Source organism: Dama dama, unplaced genomic scaffold (assembly GCF_033118175.1).
Source record: "Dama dama isolate Ldn47 unplaced genomic scaffold, ASM3311817v1 ptg000096l, whole genome shotgun sequence".
Taxonomy (NCBI): Eukaryota; Metazoa; Chordata; class Mammalia; order Artiodactyla; family Cervidae; genus Dama; species Dama dama.
In genome coordinates, this window is record NW_026870910.1 from 2,463,770 (window position 1) to 2,470,952 (window position 7,183).

Genomic DNA, 7,183 nt, shown 5'->3' on the forward strand with positions numbered 1-7,183 from the left:
ATGAAAAGTTCTGAAAAATAGGAGGAGCATGAAGCGGTGTTCAAAAACAGGAAGACCATGAAAAGTAGTGAAAAATATGAAGAGCTTCAAAAGGTGTCAAAAATATGAGGAGCATGAAACGGTCTGACAAATAGGAGGACTATGAAACGGTGTTCAAAAACATGAAGAGCCTGAAAAGGTGTGAAAAATATGAAGAGCTTCAAAACGTGTCAAAAATATGAGAAGCATGAAACGGTCTGAAAAATAGGAGGAGCAAGTAAGGGTGTTGAACAACATGAAGAGCCTGAAAACGTGTGAAAAATATGAAGAGCTTCAAAAGATGTGAAAAATATGAAGAGCTTCAAAAGGTGTCAAAAATGAGATGAGCATGAAACCGTCTGAAAAATAGGAGGAGCATGATGTGGTGTTCAAAAACATGAAGAGCCTGAAAACGTGTGAAAAATACGAAGAGCTTCAAAAGGTGTGAAAAATATGAGGAGGATGATACGGTTTGAAAAATAGGAGGAGCATGAAGCGGTGTTGAAAAACATGAAGAGGCTGAAAACGTGTGAAATTATGAAGAACTTCAAAAATATGAAAAATATGAAGAGCTTCAAAAGGTGTGAAAAATATGAAGAGCTTCAAAAGGTGTCAAAATGAGATGAACATGAAACGGTCTGAAAAATAGGAGGAGCATGAAACGGTGTTGAAAATCATAAAGAGCCTGAAAATTTGTGAAAAATATGAAGAGCTTCAGAAGATGTGAAAAACATGAAGAGCTTCAAAAGGTGTCAAAATGAGATGAGCATGAAACGGTCTGAAAAATAAGAGGAGCATGAAGTGCTGTTGAAAATAATGAAAAGCCTGAAAAGGTGTGAAATATATGAAGAGCTTCAAAAGGTGTCAAATATGTGAGGAGAATGAAACGGTCTGTAAAATAGGAGGAGCATGAAATGGTGTTCAAAAACATGAAGAGCCTGAAAAGGTGTGAAAAATATGAAGAGCTTCAAAAGGTGTCAAAAATATGAGGAGCATGAAAAGTTCTGAAAAATAGGAGGAGCATGAAGCGGTGTTCAAAAACAGGAAGACCATGAAAAGTAGTGAAAAATATGAAGAGCTTCAAAAGGTGTCAAAAATATGAGGAGCATGAAACGGTCTGACAAATAGGAGGACTATGAAACGGTGTTCAAAAACATGAAGAGCCTGAAAAGGTGTGAAAAATATGAAGAGCTTCAAAACGTGTCAAAAATATGAGAAGCATGAAACGGTCTGAAAAATAGGAGGAGCAAGAAAGGGTGTTGAACAACATGAAGAGCCTGAAAACGTGTGAAAAATATGAAGAGCTTCAAAAGATGTGAAAAATATGAAGAGCTTCAAAAGGTGTCAAAAATATGAGGAGCATGAAACGGTCTGACAAATAGGAGGACTATGAAACGGTGTTCAAAAACATGAAGAGCCTGAAAAGGTGTGAAAAATATGAAGAGCTTCAAAACGTGTCAAAAATATGAGAAGCATGAAACGGTCTGAAAAATAGGAGGAGCAAGAAAGGGTGTTGAACAACATGAAGAGCCTGAAAACGTGTGAAAAATATGAAGAGCTTCAAAAGATGTGAAAAATATGAAGAGCTTCAAAAGGTGTCAAAAATGAGATGAGCATGAAACCGTCTGAAAAATAGGAGGAGCATGATGTGGTGTTCAAAAACATGAAGAGCCTGAAAACGTGTGAAAAATACGAAGAGCTTCAAAAGGTGTGAAAAATATGAGGAGGATGATACGGTTTGAAAAATAGGAGGAGCATGAAGCGGTGTTGAAAAACTTGAAGAGGCTGAAAACGTGTGAAATTATGAAGAACTTCAAAAATATGAAAAATATGAAGAGCTTCAAAAGGTGTGAAAAATATGAAGAGCTTCAAAAGGTGTCAAAATGAGATGAACATGAAACGGTCTGAAAAATAGGAGGAGCATGAAACGGTGTTGAAAATCATAAAGAGCCTGAAAATTTGTGAAAAATATGAAGAGCTTCAGAAGATGTGAAAAACATGAAGAGCTTCAAAAGGTGTCAAAATGAGATGAGCATGAAACGGTCTGAAAAATAAGAGGAGCATGAAGTGCTGTTGAAAATAATGAAAAGCCTGAAAAGGTGTGAAATATATGAAGAGCTTCAAAAGGTGTCAAATATATGAGGAGAATGAAACGGTCGGTAAAATAGGAGGAGCATGAAATGGTGTTCAAAAACATGAAGAGCCTGAAAAGGTGTGAAAAATATGAGAAGCTTCAAAAGGTGTCAAAAATATGAGGAGCATGAAAAGTTCTGAAAAATAGGAGGAGCATGAAGCGGTGTTCAAAAACAGGAAGACCATGAAAAGTAGTGAAAAATATGAAGAGCTTCAAAAGGTGTCAAAAATATGAGGAGCATGAAACGGTCTGACAAATAGGAGGACTATGAAACGGTGTTCAAAAACATGAAGAGCCTGAAAAGGTGTGAAAAATATGAAGAGCTTCAAAACGTGTCAAAAATATGAGAAGCATGAAACGGTCTGAAAAATAGGAGGAGCAAGAAAGGGTGTTGAACAACATGAAGAGCCTGAAAACGTGTGAAAAATATGAAGAGCTTCAAAAGATGTGAAAAATATGAAGAGCTTCAAAAGGTGTCAAAAATGAGATGAGCATGAAACCGTCTGAAAAATAGGAGGAGCATGAAGTAGTGTTGAAAAACATGAAGAACCTGAAAAGCTGTGAGAAATATGAAGAGCTTCCAAAGGTGGGAAAATATGAAGAGCTTCAAAACGTGTCAAAAATATGAGGAGCATGAAATGGTCTGAAAAATAGGAGGAGCAAGAAAGGGTTTTGAAAACATGAAGAGCCTGAAAAGGTGTGAAATATATGAAGAGCTTCAAAAGGTGTGAAAAATATGAAGAGCTTCAAAAGGTGTCAAAAATGAGATGAGCATGAAACCGTCTGAAAAATAGGAGGAGCATGAAGTAGTGTTGAAAAACATGAAGAACCTGAAAAGCTGTGAGAAATATGAAGAGCTTCAAAATGTGTCAAAAATATGAGGAGCATGAAACGGTCTGAAAAAGAGGAGGAGCAGGAAACAATGTTGAGAAACATGAAGAGCCTGAAAATGTGTGAAAAATATGAAGAGCTTCTAAAGGTGTCAAAAATATGAGGAGCATGAAACGGTCTTAAAAATACGAGGAGCATGAAGTGGTGTTGAAAAACATGAAGAGCCTGAAAAGGTGTGAAATATATGAAGAGCTTCAAAAGGTGTCAAATATATGAGGAGCATGAAACGGTCTAAAAAATAGGACGATCATGAAACGCTGTTGAAAAACATGAAGAGCCTGAAAAGGTGTGAAAAATATGAAGAGCTTCAAAAGGTGTCAAAAATATGAGGAGCATGAAACGGTTATAAAAATAAGAGGAGCATGTAGTGGTGTTGAAAAACATGAAGAGCCTGAAAAGATGTGAAAAATATGAAGAGCTTCAAAAGGTGTGAAATATATGAGGTGCAAGAAACGGTCTGAAAAATAGGAGGAGCATGAAGCGGTGTTGAAAAACACGAAGAGCCTGAAAAGGTGTGGAAAATAGGAAGAGCTTCAAAAGGTGTCAAAAATATGAGGAGCATGAAACGGTCTGAAAAATAGGAGGAGCATGAAGCAGTGTTGAAAAACATGAAGAGCCTGAAAAGGTGTGAAAAATATGAACAGCTTCAAACGGTGTCAAAAATATGAGGAGCATGAAACGGTCTAAAAAATACGAGTACCATGAACCGGTGTTGAAAAACATGAAGAGCCTGAAAAGGTGTGAAAAATATGAAGAGCTTCAAAATGTGTGAAAAATATGAAGAGCTTCAAAAGGTGTCAAAAAAGAGATGAGCATGAAACGGTCTGAAAAATAGGAGGAGAATGAAGTGGTGTTGAAAAAAATGAGGAGCCTGAAAAGGTGTGAAAAATATGAAGAGCTTCAAAAGGTGTCAAAAATATGAGGAGCATGAAACGGTTTTAAAAATAAGAGGAGCATGAAGTGGTGTTGAAAAACATGAAGAGTCTGAAAAGATGTGAAAAATATGAAGAGCTTCAAAAGGTGTGAAATATATGCGGTGCAAGAAACGGTCTGAAAAATAGGAGGAGCATGAAGCGGTGTTGAAAAACACGAAGAGCCTGAAAAGGTGTGAAAAATATGAAGAGCTTCAAAAGGTGTCAAAAATATGAGGAGCATGAAACGTTCTGAAAAATAGGAGGAGCATGAAGCAGTGTTGAAAAACATGAAGAGCCTGAAAAGGTGTGAAAAATATGAACAGCTTCAAACGGTGTCAAAAATATGAGGAGCATGAAACAGACTGAAAAATCGGAGGAGCATGAAGCTGTGTTGAAAAACATGAAGAGCCTGAAAAGGTGTGAAAAATAAGAAGAGCTTCAAAATGTGTCAAAAATATGAGGAGCATGAAACGGACTGAAAAATCGGAGGAGCATGAAGCGGTGTTGAAAAACATGAAGAGCCTGAAAACGTGTGAAAAATATGAAGAGCTTCAAAAGGTGTGAAATACATGAGGAACATTAAACGGTCTGAAAAATAGGAGAAGCATGAAGAGGGGTTCAAAAACAGGAAGAGCTTGAAAAGTTTTGAAAAATATGAAGAGCTTCAAAAGTTGTCAAAATTATGAGGAGCATGAAACGGTCTGAAAAATAGGAGGAGCATGAAGAAGTGTTCAAAAACATGAAGAGCCTGAAAAGGTGTGAAAAATATGAAGACCTTCAAAAGGTGTGAAATACATGAGGAGCATGAAACTCTCTGAAAAATAGAAGGAGCATGATGTGGTGTTCAAAAACATGAAGAGCCTGAAAACGTGTGAAAAATACGAAGAGCTTCAAAAGGTGTGAAAAATATGAGGAGGATGATACGGTTTGAAAAATAGGAGGAGCATGAAGCGGTGTTGAAAAACATGAAGAGGCTGAAAACGTGTGAAATTATGAAGAACTTCAAAAATATGAAAAATATAAAGAGCTTCAAAAGGTGTGAAAAATATGAAGAGCTTCAAAAGGTGTCAAAATGAGATGAACATGAAACGGTCTGAAAAATAGGAGGAGCATGAAACGGTGTTGAAAATCATAAAGAGCCTGAAAATTTGTGAAAAATATGAAGAGCTTCAGAAGATGTGAAAAACATGAAGAGCTTCAAAAGGTGTCAAAATGAGATGAGCATGAAACGGTCTGAAAAATAAGAGGAGCATGAAGTGCTGTTGAAAATAATGAAAAGCCTGAAAAGGTGTGAAATATATGAAGAGCTTCAAAAGGTGTCAAATATATGAGGAGAATGAAACGGTCTGTAAAATAGGAGGAGCATGAAATGGTGTTCAAAAACATGAAGAGCCTGAAAAGGTGTGAAAAATATGAAGAGCTTCAAAAGGTGTCAAAAATATGAGGAGCATGAAAAGTTCTGAAAAATAGGAGGAGCATGAAGCGGTGTTCAAAAACAGGAAGACCATGAAAAGTAGTGAAAAATATGAAGAGCTTCAAAAGGTGTCAAAAATATGAGGAGCATGAAACGGTCTGACAAATAGGAGGATTATGAAACGGTGTTCAAAAACATGAAGAGCCTGAAAAGGTGTGAAAAATATGAAGAGCTTCAAAACGTGTCAAAAATATGAGAAGCATGAAACGGTCTGAAAAATAGGAGGAGCAAGAAAGGGTGTTGAACAACATGAAGAGCCTGAAAACGTGTGAAAAATATGAAGAGCTTCAAAAGATGTGAAAAATATGAAGAGCTTCAAAAGGTGTCAAAAATGAGATGAGCATGAAACCGTCTGAAAAATAGGAGGAGCATGATGTGGTGTTCAAAAACATGAAGAGCCTGAAAACGTGTGAAAAATACGAAGAGCTTCAAAAGGTGTGAAAAATATGAGGAGGATGATACGGTTTGAAAAATAGGAGGAGCATGAAGCGGTGTTGAAAAACTTGAAGAGGCTGAAAACGTGTGAAATTATGAAGAACTTCAAAAATATGAAAAATATGAAGAGCTTCAAAAGGTGTGAAAAATATGAAGAGCTTCAAAAGGTGTCAAAATGAGATGAACATGAAACGGTCTGAAAAATAGGAGGAGCATGAAACGGTGTTGAAAATCATAAAGAGCCTGAAAATTTGTGAAAAATATGAAGAGCTTCAGAAGATGTGAAAAACATGAAGAGCTTCAAAAGGTGTCAAAATGAGATGAGCATGAAACGGTCTGAAAAATAAGAGGAGCATGAAGTGCTGTTGAAAATAATGAAAAGCCTGAAAAGGTGTGAAATATATGAAGAGCTTCAAAAGGTGTCAAATATATGAGGAGAATGAAACGGTCGGTAAAATAGGAGGAGCATGAAATGGTGTTCAAAAACATGAAGAGCCTGAAAAGGTGTGAAAAATATGAAAAGCTTCAAAAGGTGTCAAAAATATGAGGAGCATGAAAAGTTCTGAAAAATAGGAGGAGCATGAAGCGGTGTTCAAAAACAGGAAGACCATGAAAAGTAGTGAAAAATATGAAGAGCTTCAAAAGGTGTCAAAAATATGAGGAGCATGAAACGGTCTGACAAATAGGAGGACTATGAAACGGTGTTCAAAAACATGAAGAGCCTGAAAAGGTGTGAAAAATATGAAGAGCTTCAAAACGTGTCAAAAATATGAGAAGCATGAAACGGTCTGAAAAATAGGAGGAGCAAGAAAGGGTGTTGAACAACATGAAGAGCCTGAAAACGTGTGAAAAATATGAAGAGCTTCAAAAGATGTGAAAAATATGAAGAGCTTCAAAAGGTGTCAAAAATGAGATGAGCATGAAACCGTCTGAAAAATAGGAGGAGCATGAAGTAGTGTTGAAAAACATGAAGAACCTGAAAAGCTGTGAGAAATATGAAGAGCTTCCAAAGGTGGGAAAATATGAAGAGCTTCAAAACGTGTCAAAAATATGAGGAGCATGAAATGGTCTGAAAAATAGGAGGAGCAAGAAAGGGTTTTGAAAACATGAAGAGCCTGAAAAGGTGTGAAATATATGAAGAGCTTCAAAAGGTGTGAAAAATATGAAGAGCTTCAAAAGGTGTCAAAAATGAGATGAGCATGAAACCGTCTGAAAAATAGGAGGAGCATGAAGTAGTGTTGAAAAACATGAAGAACCTGAAAAGCTGTGAGAAATATGAAGAGCTTCAAAATGTGTCAAAAATATGAGGAGCATGAA